At 39.6% G+C, this 14,907-nt stretch overlaps 1 protein-coding gene and 1 non-coding gene across 2 annotated transcripts in view; one reads left to right on the plus strand and one right to left on the minus strand.

The window, feature by feature from the left end:
• LOC119532008 (RNA polymerase-associated protein LEO1) overlaps positions 1-14,907 on the plus strand; it is a 54,720-nt gene that overhangs the window by 6,845 nt on the left and 32,968 nt on the right. The gene's annotated exons all lie outside the window — the stretch shown is intronic.
• LOC119533532 lies at positions 13,273-13,379 on the minus strand. The gene has a single exon (XR_005216661.1). It is a non-coding gene; the product is annotated as a U6 spliceosomal RNA (small nuclear RNA).

Below are 14,907 nucleotides of genomic sequence, written 5' to 3' on the forward strand. Positions count from 1 at the left end.
ACAATTGTCTTCAAGATTCATGGGTTCTGGGTTGTAGTTTGATGGTTTCAGGTATCTACCACCAGCTTCCCCAATTCATTAGAGCCTAAAAAGGGTTGTCTATATTGTGCATAAGAGTGCCCACCAGAGTGACCTCTCAGCTCCTTTTGGAATCTCTCTGCCACTGAAGCTTATTTCATTTCCTTTCACATCCCCCTTTTGGTCAAGAAGATGTTCTCCATCCCACGATGCCAGGTGTAGATTCCTCCCCGGGAGTCATATTCCAGGCAGATTCACTCCCCTGGGTGTCTGATTCCACATAGTGGGGAGGGCAGTGATTTCACCTTTCAAGTTGGCTTAGCTAGAGAGAGAGGGCCACATCTGAGCACCAAAGAGGCATTTGGGAGGAGGCTCTTAGGCACAATTATAGGGAGTCGTAGCCTCTCCTTTGCAGCAACAGTCTTCCGAAGGGCAAATCCTGTGGTAGAGGGCTCAACCCATCAAACCACCAGTTCCCTATGCCTGTGGGCATGTTAGCAACCATCATGGTGGGGCAGGCCAATACCCCTGCATTCTCCACCAGCTCCTCAAGGGGGCTCTGCATATTTTTTTCCTTGGTTTTTTTTTTTTTTTTTTTAACTTTTTTTTTTTAAATCAACTGTATGAAAAATAAAAAAATTTAAAAAATTTAAAAAAACATACAATAAAAGAACATTTCAAAGAGACCGTAACAGGGGAGTAAGAAAAAGGCAACTAACCTAAGCTAACTACTTTACTTCCAACATGTTCCTACTCTACCCCAAGAAAGTAACCTAATATAGCAACATTTCTGTGAACTAGTTCCTGCTATATCCATCAGAAATTAACAGACCATAGTCATTCCTGGGCATTCCCAGAACATTAAATTTACCCAAGATAGCTTATCTGTTCTTACTGGATCATTGTTCCCCCTTCCTTAATTGTTCTCTATCGCTAGTTCCCCTACATTCTACGTTACAAACCATTTGTTTTACATTTTTCAAAGTTCACATTAGTGGTAGCATATAATATTTCTCTTTTTGTGCCTGACTTATTTCTATCAGCATTGTGTCTTCAAAGTTCATCCATGTTGTCATATGTTTCATGACATCGTTCCTTCTAACTGCCGTGTAGTAGTCCATCATGTGTATATACCACATTTTATTTATCCACTCATCTATTGAAGGACATTTGGGTTGTTTCCATCTCTTGGCAATTGTGAATAATGCTGCTATGAACATTGGCATGCAGATATCTGTTCGTGTCACTGCTTTCCGATCTTCTGGGTATATACCGAGAAGTGCAATCACTGGATTGAACGGTAACTCTATATCTAGTTTTCTAAGGAACTGCCAGACTGACTTCCAGAGTGACTGAACCATTATACAGTCCCACCAACAATGAATAAGAGTTCCAATTTCTCCACATCCCCTCCAGCATTTGTAGTTTCCTGTTTGTTTAATGGCAGCCATTCTAATTGGTGTTAGATGGTATCTCATTGTGGTCTTAATTTGCATCTCTCTAATAGCTAGTGAGGCTGAAAATTTTTTCATGTGTTTCTTGGCCATTTGCATTTCCTCTTCAGAGAAGTGTCTTTCCATATCTTTTGCCCATTTTATAATTGGGTTGTCTGAACTATCGTCATTGAGTTGTAGGATTTCTTTATATATGCAAGATGTCAGTCTTTTGTCAGATACACGGTTTCCAAAAATTTTTTCTCATTGAGTTAGCTGCGTCTTTACCTTTTTGAGAAATTCCTTTGAGGTACAGAAACTTCTAAGCTTGAGGAGTTCCCATTTATCTATTTTTTTTTTTGTTCCTTGTGCTTTGGGTGTAAAGTCCAGGAAATGTCTGCCTAATACAAGGTCTTGAAGATGTTTTCCTACATTATCTTCTAGGAGTTTTATGGTACTTTCTTTTATATTGAGATCTTTGGTCCATTTTGAGTTAATTTTTGTGTAGGGTATGAGGTAGGGGTCCTCTTTCATTCTTTTGGGTATGGATATTGCTACACCTGCTTTCTTTTGGCTGTAGCTGGCATGAAATATTTTTTTCCATCCTTTCACTTTCAATTTCTTTGTGTCCCTATGTCTAAGATGAGTCTCTGTATGCAACATATTGATGGTTCATTTTTTTTAATCTATTCTGCCAATCTATATCTTTTAATTGATGTGTTTAATCCATTTACATTCAACGTTATAACTGTGAAGGCATTTCTTGAATCAGCCAACTTATCCTTTGGTTTATGTTTGTCATATATATTTTTCCCTCTCTCTATTAATATCCTTTAATGTACACATACCGAATCTCTTTAGTACTGAACCTTTCTCCACGTGTCTCTCTCCTTTCTTTGTTTCTCTGTCTGTAGGGCTCCCTGTAGTATCTGAAGTAGGGCAGGTCTCTTGTTAGCAAATTCTCTCAGCATTAGTTTGTCTGTGAAAAATTTAAACTCTCCCTCAAATTTGAAGGAGAGCTTTGCTGGATAAAGTATTCTTGGTTGGAAACTTTTCTCACTCAGAATTTTAGATATATCGTGCCACTGCCTTCTTGCCTCCATGGTGGCTGCTGAGTAGTCACTACTTAGTCTTATGCTGTTTCCTTTGTATGTGGTGAATTGCTTTTCTCTTGCTGCTTTCAGAACTTGCTCCTTCTCTTCCGTATTTGACAGTGTGATCAGAATATGTCTCTGAGTGGGTTTATTTGGATTTATTCTGTTTGGAGTTCCTGTTTGGAGTTCGCTGGGCATTTATGATTTGTGTATTTATGGTGTTTAGAAGATTTGGGAAGTTTTCCCCAACAATTTCTTTGAATACTCTTCCTAGACCTTTACCCTTTTCTTCCCCTTCTGGGACACCAATGAGTCTTATATTTGGATGTTTTATATTATGTATCATATCCCTGAGGTCTGTTTCGATTTTTTCAATTTTTTTCTCCATTCTTTCTTTTGTGATTTCATTTTCTGTTCTTTCATCTTCCAGGTCACTGATTCAGCTTCCTCTAGTCTTGTACTATGAGTTTCCAGAATCTTTTTAATTTGGTCAACAGTTTCTTTAATTTCCATAAGATCATGTATTTTTTTAATTTAGTCTTGCAATGTCTTCTTTATGCTCTTCTAGGGTCTTGTTGATGTCCTTTATATCCTGCACCATGCTCTTCTTCATGTCCTTTATATCCCGTGCCATGGTCTCGTCATTCATCTTTAGTTCTTTGATTAGTTGCTTTAGGTACTGTGTGTCCTCTGATGTTTTGATTTGGGTGCTTGGGCTTGGGTTATCCATATCGTCTGTTTTTTTCATATGCTTTAAAAGTTTCTGTTGTCTTTTGCCTCTTGGCATTTGCTTAACCTGATAGGGTGCTTTAAGGATTTGTAGACCAATTGAAATCCTTGTCTCTAATTTGTCTGATCTACAGCTTCATGGAGAACACTTTCTCTAACTAACCAGCCATCCACGAGCCACCTGTTCCCCTCAAGCCAGTTCTCTGCCGCTTTGCCTTTGTGGTGAGTGGGGGAATGAGTCTTGTAGGGTCCAATTGGTGTACCAAGCTTGCGTGTGTAGTTGGTATTACCCGCCCTGTATATGGGGCGGCCTCAATGGTTTGTGTTGAGAAATCCACACATAGTCTTATCAAGCTTCCTTTGTATGTGAGGGATTGCTTTTTCTTGCTGCTTTCAGGATTCTCTCTTTATCTTTGATGTTTGATAATATGATTATTAAAGGTCTTAGTGTTGGCCTATTCAGATCTATTCTGTTTGGGGTATGCTGTGCTTCTTGGATCTGTAATTTTATGTCTTTCATAAAAGATGGGAAATTTTCATTGATTATTTCCCCTATTATTTCTTCTGCCTCTTTTCCCTTCTCTCCTCCTTCTGGGAAACCAGTGACACATACATTCTTTTTTTTTTAATCTTTTTATTTTTTTTATTTTTTTATCTTCATTTTATTGAGATATATTCACATACCACGCAGTCATACAAAAGAAATCGTACTTTCGATTGTTTACAGTACCATTACATAGTTGTACATTCATCACCTAAATCAATCCCTGACACCTTCATTAGCACACACATAAAAATAACAAGAATAATAATTAGAGTGAAAAAGAGCAATTGAAGTAAAAAAGAACACTGGGTACCTTTGTCTGTTTGTTTCCTTCCCCTATTTTTCTACTCATCCATCCATAAACTAGACGAAGTGGAGTGTGGTCCTTATGGTTTTCCCAATCCCATTGTCACTCCTCATAAGCTACATTTTTATACAATTGTCTTCGAGATTCATGGGTTCTGGGTTGTAGTTTGATAGTTTCAGGTATCCGCCACCAGCTACCCCAATTCTTTAGAACCTAAAAAGGGTTGTCAAAATTGTGCATAAGAGTGCCCACCAGAGTGACCTCTCGGCTCCTTTTGGACTCTCTCTGCTCCGGAAGCTTGTTTCATTTCCTTTCACATCCCCCTTTTGGTCAAGAAGATGTTCTCCATCCCACGATGCCAGGTCTACATTCCTCCCCGGGAGTCATATTCCACGTTGCCAGGGAGATTCACTCCCCTGGGTGTCTGATCCCACGTAGAGGGGAGGGCAGTGATTTCACCTTTCAAGTTGGCTTAGCTAGAGAGAGAGGGCCACATCTGAGCAACAAAGAAGCATTCGGGAGGAGGCTCTTAGGCACAATTACAGGGAGGCCTAGCCTCTCCATTGCAGCAACCGTCTTCCCAAGGGTAAAACCTACGGTAGAGGGCTCAACCCATCAAACCACCAGTTCCCTATGTTTGTGGTCATGTTAGCAACCATTGAGGTGGGGTAGGCCAATACTCGTGCATTCTCCACAGGCTCCTCAAGGTGGCACTACATATTTTTTTCGTGTTTTTTTTTTTTTGTTTGGTTGGTTTTTTTTTTAACCTGTTCTTCCTTTTTAAATCAACTGTATGGAAAAAAATATTAAAAAACAAACAAACAAACAAAAAACAATAAAGAAAAACATACAATAAAAGAACATTTCAAAGAGACCATAACAAGGGAGTAAGAAAAAGACAACTAACCTAAGATAACTACTTTACTTCCAACCTGTTCCTACTTTACCCCAAGGAAGTTACATAATATAGCAACATTTCTGTGAACTTGCTCCTACTATATCCATCAGAAATTAACAGACCATAGTCATTCCTGGGCATCCCCAGAACATTAAATAGCATATCTTTTCTTCTTGGATTACTGTTCCCCCTTCCTTAATTGCTCTCTGTTGCTAGTTCCCCTACATTCTACATTATAAACCATTCGTTTTACATTTTTCAAAGTTCACATTAGTGGTAGCATGTAATATTTCTCTTTCTGTGCCTGGCTTATTTCACTCAGCATTATGTCTTCAAGGTTTATCCATGTTGTCATATGTTTCATGAGGTCGTTCCTTCTTACTGCCGTGTAGTATTCCATCGTGTGTATATACCATATTTTATTTATCCACTCATCTGTTGAAGGACATTTGGGTTGTTTCCATCTCTTAACAATTGTGAATAATGCTGCTATGAATATTGGTGTGCACATATCTGTTCGTGTCACTGCTTTCCGATCTTCCAGGTATATACCGAGAAGTGCCATCGCTGGATCGAATGGTAACTCTATATCTAGTTTTCTAAGGAACTGCCAGACCGACTTCCAGAGTGGCTGAACCATTATACAGTCCCACCAACAATGAATAAGAGTTCCAGTTTCTCCACATCCCCTCCAGCATTTGTAGTTTCCTGTTTGTTTAATGGCATCCACTCTATTAGGTGTTAGATGGTATCTCATTGTGGTCTTAATTTGCATCTCTCTAATAGCTAGTGAAGCTGAACATTTTTTCATGTGTTTCTTGGCCATTTGTATTTCCTCTTCAGAGAACTGTCTTTTCATATCTTTTGCCCATTTTATAATTGGGCTTTCTGTACTATTGTCATTGAGTTGTAGGATTTCTTTATATATGCAAGATATCAGTCTTTTGTCAGATACATGGTTTCCAAAAATATTTTCCCATTGAGTTGGCTGCCTCTTTACCTTTTTGAGAAATTCCTTTGAGGTGCAGAAACTTCTAAGCTTGAGGAGTTCCCATTTATCTATTTTCTCTTTTGTTGCTTGTGCTTTGGGTGTAAAGTCTAGGAAGTGGCCACCTAATACAAGGTCTTGAAGATGTTTTCCTACATTATCTTCTAGGAGTTTTATGGTACTTTCTTTTATATTGAGATCTTTGGTCCATTTTGAGTTAATTTTTGTGTAGGGGGTGAGGTAGGGGTCCTCTTTCATTCTTTTGGATATGGATAGCCAACTCTCCCAGCCCATTTGTTGAATAGACCATTATGGCTCAGTTCAGTGACTTTGGGGGCCTTATCAAAGATCAGTCGGCCATAGATCTGAGGGTCTATCTCTGAATTCTCAATTCGATTCCATTGAGCTATATGTCTATCTTTTTGCCAGTACCATGCTGTTCTGACAACTGTGGCTTTATAATAAGCTTCAAAGTCAGGGAGTGTAAGTCCTCCCACTTCGTTTTTCTTTTTTTAGAGTGTCTTTAGCAATTGAAGGCATCTTTCCTTTCCAAATAAATTTGATAACTATCTTTTCCAAGTCTGCAAAGTAGGTTGTTGGAATTTTGATTGGGATTGCATTGAATCTGTAGATGAGTTTGGGTAGAATTGACATCTTAATGACATTTAGCCTTCCTAACCATGAACATGGAATATTTTTCCATCTTTTAAGGTCCCCTTCTATTTCTTTTAGTAGAGTTACGTAGTTTTCTTTGTATAGGTCTTTTACATCTTTGGTTAAGTTTATTCCTAGGTACTTGATTTTTTTAGTTGCTATTGAAAATGGTATCTTTTTCTTGAGTGTCGCTTCAGTTTGTTCATTTCTAGCATATAGAAACATTACTGACTTATGTGCATTAATCTTGTATCTCGCTACTTTGCTAAATTTGTTTATTAGTTCTAGTAGCTGTATCATCGATTTCTCAGGGTTTTCCAGATATAAGATCATATCATCTGCAAACAATGACAGTTTTACTTCTTCCTTTCTAATTTGGATGCTTTTTATTTCTTTGTCTTGCCGGATTGCCCTGGCTAGCACTTCCAGCACAATGTTGAATAACAGTGGTGACAGCGGGCATCCTTGTCTTGTTCCTGATCTTAGAGGGAAGGCTTTCAGTCTCTCACCATTGAGTACTATGCTGGCTGTGGGTTTTTCATATATGCTCTTTATCATATTGAGGAAGTTTCCTTCAATTCCTACCTTTTGAATTGTTTTTATCAAAAATGGATGTTGGATTTTGTCAAATGCTTTTTCAGCATCTATTGAGATGATCATTTGATTTTTCCCTTTTGAATTTTTAATGTGTTGTAATACGTTGATTGATTTTCTTTCGTTGAACCATCCTTGCATGCCTGGAATGAACCCCACTTGGTCATGGTGTATGATTTTTTTAATGTGTCTTTGGATTCGATTTGCAAGTATTTTGTTGAGGATTTTTGCATCTATATTCATTAGGGAGATTGGCCGGTAGTTTTCCTTTTTTGTAGCATCTTTGCCTGGTTTTGGTATTAGATTGATGTTAGCTTCATAAAATGAGTTAGGTAGTGTTCCATTTTCTTCAATGTTTTGAAAGAGTTTGAGTAAGATTGGTGTCAGTTCTTTCTGGAAAGTTTGGTAGAATTCCCCTGTGAAGCCATCTGGCCCTGGGCATTTATTTGTGGGAAGATTTTTGATGACTGATTGGATCTCTTTGCTTGTGATGGGTTGATTGAGGTCTTCTGTTTCTTCTCTGGTCAGTCTAGGTTGTTCATATGTTTCCAGGAAATTGTCCATTTCCTCTACATTATCCAGTTTGTTGCCATACAGTTGTTCATAATATCCTCTTATAATTTTTTTAATTTCTTCAGGGTCTGCAGTTATGTCACCTTTTTCATTCATTATTTTGTTTATATGGGTGTTCTCTCTTTTTGATTTTGTCAGTCTAGCTAGGGGCTTGTCAATCTTGTTGATCTTCTCAAAGAACCAACTTTTGGTGATATTTATCCTCTCTATTGTTTTTTTGTTCTCTATGTCATTTATTTCTGCTTTAATCCTTGTTATTTCTTTTCTTCTACTTGGTTTAGGATTGTTTTGCTGTTCATTTTCTAGCTTCTTCAGTTGATCCATTAGTTCTTTGATTTTGGCTCTTTCTTCCTTTTTAATATATGCGTTTAGTGCTATAAATTTCCCCCTCAGCACTGCTTTTGCTGCATCCCATAGGTTTTGGTATGTTGTGTTCTCCTTTTCATTCGTCTCTATATATTTAGCAATTTCTCTTGCTATTTCTTTAACCCACTGATTGTTTAGGAGTGTGTTGTTTAACCTCCAGGTATTTGTGAATTTTCTAAGTCTCTGATGGTTATTGACTTCTAATTGTATTCCATTGTGGTCAGAGAATGTGCTTTGAATAATTTCAATCTTTTTAAATTTATTGAGGCTTGTTTTATGTCCCAGCATATGATCTATTCTGGAGAAAGTTCCGTGAGCACTAGAAAAGTATGTGTTTCCTGGTGATTTGGGATGTAATGTTCTGTATATGTCTGTTAAATCTAATTCATTTATCAGATTGTTTAGGTTTTCAATTTCCTTATTGGTCTTCTGTCTGGTTGATCTGTCTATAGGAGAGAGTGATGTGTTGAAGTCTCCCACAGTTATTGTGGAAACATCAATTGCTTCCTTTAGTTTTGCCAGTGTTTCGCTCATGTATTTTGTGGCACCTTGGTTGGGTGCATAGACATTTACGATTGTTATTTCTTCTTGCTGAATTGCCCCTTTTATTAGTATGTAGTGGCCTTCTTTGTCTCTCAAAACATCCCTGCATTTGAAGTCTATTTTATCTGAGATTAATATTGCTACACCTGCTTTCTTTTGGCTGTAGCTTGCATGATATATTTTTTTCCATCCTTTCACTTTCAATTTCTTTGTGTCCCCGTGTCTAAGATGAGTCTCTTGTATGCAACATATTGATGATTCATTTTTTTTGATCCATTCTGCGAATCTGTATCTTTTAATTGGGGAGTTTAATCCATTTACATTCAATGTTATAACCGTGAAGGCATTTCTTGAATCAGCCATCTTATCGTTTGGTTTATGTTTGTCATATATATTTTTCCCCTCTCTCTATTAATATCCTTTATTGTACCCATACCGAATCTCTTTAGTACTGAACCTTTCTCCAGGTCTCTCTGTCCTGTCTTTGTTTCTCTGTCTGTAGGGCTCCCTTTAGTATCTCCAGTAGGGCAGGTCTCTTGTTAGCAAATTCTCTCAGCATTTGTTTGTCTGTGAAAAATTTAAGCTCTCCCTCAAATTTGAAGGAGAGCTTTGCTGGATAAAGTATTCTTGGTTGGAAATTTTTCTCACTCAGAATTTTAAATATATCATGCCACTGCCTCCTTGCCTCCATGGTGGCTGCTGAGTAGTCACTACTTAGTCTTACGCTGTTTCCTTTGTGGTGAATTGCTTTTCTCTTGCTGCTTTCAGAACTTGCTCCTTCTCTTCCGTGTTTGACAGTGTGATCAGAATATGTCTCGGAGTGGGTTTATTTGGATTTATTCTATTTGGAGTTCGCTGAGCATTTATGATTTGTGTATTTATGTTGTTTAGAAGATTCGGGAAGTTTTCCCCAACAATTTCTTTGAATACTCTTCCTAGACCTTTACCCTTTTCTTCTCCTTCTGGAACACCAATGAGTCTTTTATTCGGACGTTTTATATTATGTATCATATCCCTGAGGTCCGTTTTGATTTTTTCAATTTTTTCCCCATTTTTTCTTTTATGCTTTCATTTTCCATTGTGTCATCTTCCAGGTCACTGATTCGTTGTTCACCTTCCTCTAGTCTTGTACTATGAGTATCCAGAATCTTTTTAATTTGGTCAACAGTTTCTTTAATTTCCATAAGATCATCTATTTTTTTTATTTAGTCTTGCAATGTCTTCTTTATGCTCTTCTAAGGTCTTCTTGATATCCTTTGTATTCTGTACTATGGTCTCATTGTTCATCTTTAGTTCTTTGATTAGCTGCTCCAGGTGCTGTGTCTCTTGTGATCTTTTGATTTGGGTGCTTGGGCTTGGGTTATCCATATCGTCTGGTTTTTTCATATGCTTTATAATTTTCTGTTGTTTTTGGCCTCCTGGCATTTGCTGAACTTGATAGGGTTCTTTTAGGATGTGTAGACCAATTGAAGTCCTTATGTCTAATTTATCAGATCTACAGCTTCGTGGAGTACACTTTCTCTAACTAACCAGCAGGTGGCGTCCACGAGCCACCTGTTCTCCACAAGCCAGTTCTCCCCTGCTTAGCCTTTGTGGTGAGTGGGGGAGTGAGTCTTGTGGGGTCAAATTGGTGTACCAAGCTTGCGTGTGTAGTTGGTGTTGCCCGCCCTGTATATGGGGCGTGTTTCTGGGCAGTCAGGGAGGGGGGGTGGCTCTAACAATCAAATCTCCCTGGTGATCCTGGAGTTTTAAAGCTGCTGCAATAGTCTAATCCTTCAGTTCAGTCCTGCCACAGTTTGTCTCTGCCGCTGACCCACAAGTCCTTGGTATTGGCGTATGGCTCCTGAGACTTGTAAGTGGGTCCCTCTTCCAGGCCGTGCACCCCCTAGTCCTCTGTTGAGGGATGACTGTGCTATGTCACAGGTGAGTGCCGTCCCCCCAGGGCGGTTCTGGGCTGCTGGGCTGTGTAGGGAGGCTCCCAGTCTGCTGAAATGATGGCTGAATGGGGCTTTGTTAATTCACACTGCTCCACCTTCCTAACTCTGGGACAATCAGCTGAGGTTGCAGGGAAGGCTAATGTCCACGCCCAGTTTTGTGGAGTGTGCCTGTTATTTGAAGCACTTCCGTCACACTGGGTTGTGTGGTGCAGCTCTGGGCTATGGGGCTGGCGATGGGCAGGAGTGTTTCCTGTCCACCAGGATGATGGCTGTGAGCGGACACCCCCCTTTTCTTGGGAAGTTGTGGTGTTTAGTGAAATTTCTCAGCCACTGGATTATTGCCTTTTGTCTCAGAGCTCTCTCAGTTCTGCTCTTGTCTTGACCTGCCCAAATTGCAAGTCTTTGAAGCTTTCTGTATTGGGCTTCTTAGAGTAATTGTTTTACAAAAAGGAAAAAGGATTAAAAAAAAAAAAAAAAAGGGCCCTCCTCAGAGATCTAATGGGTTATTGAAATGCTAAGAGACAAAACAATTAGGGCCATTAAGGAAAGTTCCACAGGGCAGAGAGATCAGCTTTTCTTCAGGATTTGCATATGAGCCTGAAGGCCTGAGCTCTGCCCTTCCCCTTTCTATGTTCACCAGAACTCCAAAAATCCTCCGCTTTTATTTTGGAGTTTTTCGTGCTGTTTTTTTCTATGCCTGTCTCCTCTCTGCTGGGCTCGCTGTTCTCAGATTCTCTAGTGTCTGGTCTCAGTCTATGTATGGTTGGAGTTTGGATCAGTAGAATGAGTTTCCGATAAGGGCTGCCACTGCAGTTCTCCCTTCTCCTTCCCGGAGCTGACAGCCCCTCCTCCCACGGGACTGAGCCTGGCAGGGAGGGGCGCGGGTCCCCTGGCCGCAAAAACTTACAGATTTCGCTGATCTCAGCAGTTCGACGTTTTCATGAGTGTTGTATGAAGTATGCCCAAGGTCAGATTGCTCTGTGGTGTCCAGTCCACGCAGTTCCTGGCTTTCTACCTACTTTCCTGGAGGAGTAACTAAAACATACAGCTTACCAGTCTGCCATCTTGCCCCGCCCCTACCTCCATTACATCTTTCATCTCTTGTATTGTGGCTTTCATTTCCATAGATTCTGCCAGTTGTTTTTTCGAACTTTTGATTTCTACCTTTTGTACGCCCAGTGTTTTCATTATACACTTCATCTCTTTTGCCATATCTTCCCTAAAGTTTTTGAATTGATTTAGTCTTAGTTGTTTAAATTCCTATATCTCAGTTGAAGTGTAAGTTTCTTCCTTTAACAAGGCCATAACTTCATTTTTCTTAATGTAGGTTGTAGTTTTCTGCTGTCTAGGCATCTGGTTTTCTTGGTTACCCCAATCAGGTTTTCCCATACCAGAATGGGCTCAGGACTTGGAAGGAGGCAATAGTATCCAGTTTCCTTGAGGGTGTATTAGAAGGTTGATACACTCTTTGAGGCCTGAAGTCACTGTGCTTTTCTTCCCAGCAGGTGGCACCTGTCTGCCTATAGCTCCAGACTGGTGTATGGATGTGTAGCCCCTGGCTGTATTCCCCCTAGGCTCTGGGGTCTGGTTCTTAATGGAAGGCGTGTGGTAAAGTTTGGCACCACCTTCTTCCTCTTAGGAAAGGTATATCCCCTCAGGAGAGATTATTAGCATTTGAATAGTCTCTCTGCCTTTGCTGTCGCCACCCTTGTCTGAGTTAGAGAGCTGGAAACTGAAAATGGCTGAGGCTTTCTCCACTGATCTGAAAAAGGGACAGAAAGCCCCCATCAGGGCTGGTCTGCGGCGCCCTCAGTTTCACCTGTCAGCCAGAGATAGCACCAGGTCATTTGGGCTTCCCCTCCCTCCCAGAGAGGTCCTCTGGCTCTCTAAGGTCAGTTGTCACCAAAAGCCTCTGTCTGCTTGTTGGGGATTCGTAGCTTGTATTGAGCAGTCCACGTTTGTTAATTAAAACCCTAGTTGGAGCTCAGCTGAGCTATATTTGCTTGCTCAGAGAATACTGCTCTCTAGCACCGCAAGGCTTTGCAGTTCAGAGTGTGGGGGGAGGGGCTCCCGGCTTGAGTACACAGTTTTTACTTACAGATTTTATGCTGCGATATTGGGCAATTCTCCTAATTCAGGTTGGTGTATGATGAGTGGACAGTCTCATTTGTCCCCCCGCAGTTATTCCAGATTATTTACTAATTGTTCCTGGTTGTTTATTAGTTGTTCCAGGGTGACTAACTAGCTTCTACTCCTCTCTGTGCCGGCATCTTCTTCCCTATCCCCATCTGCACCATTTTACATTCCCTCCAGCAATGCAAGGATTCCAGTTTCTTTGCATCCTTACCATCACTTATTTTCCTTTTTTTTTTTTTGTTTGTTTTGTTTTGTTTTTTGCTTATAGTCAACCTATTTCATATGAAGCGGTGTTAAGGTCCTTTGTTGTACCAGTTTTATAATTTGATGACATCCATTTATCTATTTTTGTTGTTGTGTCTCCTTTTTTTATGCAAATGTATTGCCTTACTATAGTAAGAGCAGAGCCAACAACAACAAATTGAACTATATAAATGTTAAAAGAGACACTGAAGCAGAAAAATATGAGACACTTCACGAATTTGTGTGTCATCCTTGCACAGGGGGCATGCTTATCTTTTCTGTAGCATTCCAATTTTAGTATCTGTACTGCTGAAGCAAGTACATCCTTCCTTTTTAAAGCATAATTTTGCCAGATATAGAAATTATTGGTTGGCAATTTATTTTTCTTTTCAGTTCTTTGAATATATCCTGCCTTCTGGCCTCCATGGTCTGATAAGAAGTCAGCTATTAATCTTATTAAGGATCCATTGTATGTAACAAGTCTGTTCTCTCCTTTTCCTTTCAGAATTTTCACTTTGGCTTTCAACAGTTTGATTACAATGTATCTTGGTGTGGCTCTCTTGAGTTTATCCTATTTGGGGTTCATCAGGCACTTAGATCTGTAGATTTCATGTCTTTCAAATAACTTAGAAATTTTTGGCCATTACTTCTTCATGTATTCTTTCTGGCCCTTTTTCCCTCTCCTTTCCTTTTGTTCCTCCCATTATATATATGTTGGCTTACTTGATGGTATCCTACAGGCCTCTTAGGCTCTGTTTCTTTTTCTTCATTCTTTTTTTCTTTTCTTTCCTCTGGCTGTATAATATCAATTGACCGATCTTCAAGTTTGCTGATCTTTTTTTTTTTTTTTGTCTGCCTGAAGTCTTTGTCTAGTAGGTCCAATGTCTGGGCTTCTTCAGGGAGAGTTTCTATTAATTGCTTCCCACCCCACCCCCACCCCCCATATATGGGCCATACTTCTTGTTTCTTTGCAAGGCCCATGATATTTTTCGTTGGTAACTAGACATTTTTTAAAAAACTAAGTTTTATTGAGATATATTCTCATACCACACAGTCATCCCTGGTGTACAATAAACTGTTCACAACACCACCATACAGCTGTGCATTCATCACCCCAATCCATCTCTGAACACCTTCCTTACACCAGAAAGAATCAGAACAAGAGTAAAAAATAACAGTAAAAAAGAACACCCAAATCATCCCCCCCATCCCACCCTATTTTTCATCTAGTTTTTGTCCCCATTTCTCTGTACACTGGACAAAGGGAGTGCAATCCACAAGGTTCTCACAACCACACTGTCACCCCCTGTAAGCTACACTGCCACACAATTGTCTTCAAGAATCAAGGCCACTGGGTTGGAGTTTGATAGTTTCAAGTATTTACTTCCAGCCATTCCAATACACCAAAACCTAAAAAGTGGATAACTAGACATTTTGAATATTATAATGAGACATCTTTGGAAATCATATTCTTCCCTTTATCTGGGGTTTATTGTTGCTGCTTGTTGTAGTAGTTGTTGTTTGTGACTTTTTTGAACTAATTTTATAAAGGCTGTGTTCTTTGTCATATGTGACCTCTAAAGTCTCTGTTCTGTTAGCTTAGTCATCAACTAATGATTGGCATGGATTTCCTTAAATGCATCAGACCAAAGAAATGTCAGTCTTTGCAGATTGGATCTGTGTGTTGGAACATGCCTTCAACACCCAGCCAGACATTTTACATCCCTGCCTTAGCCTTCAGTTCCTGAAGTTAGGCAGAGGTGAGTGCTTATGGCCTTCTCGGGTGTTTCCTGAGTATTCATACAGCCCAGGACATGCTCATGGCTTTCTCAATTCCCAGGAATATATGG

This window comes from Choloepus didactylus, chromosome 4 (assembly GCF_015220235.1).
Source record: "Choloepus didactylus isolate mChoDid1 chromosome 4, mChoDid1.pri, whole genome shotgun sequence".
Classification (NCBI taxonomy): domain Eukaryota; kingdom Metazoa; phylum Chordata; class Mammalia; order Pilosa; family Megalonychidae; genus Choloepus; species Choloepus didactylus.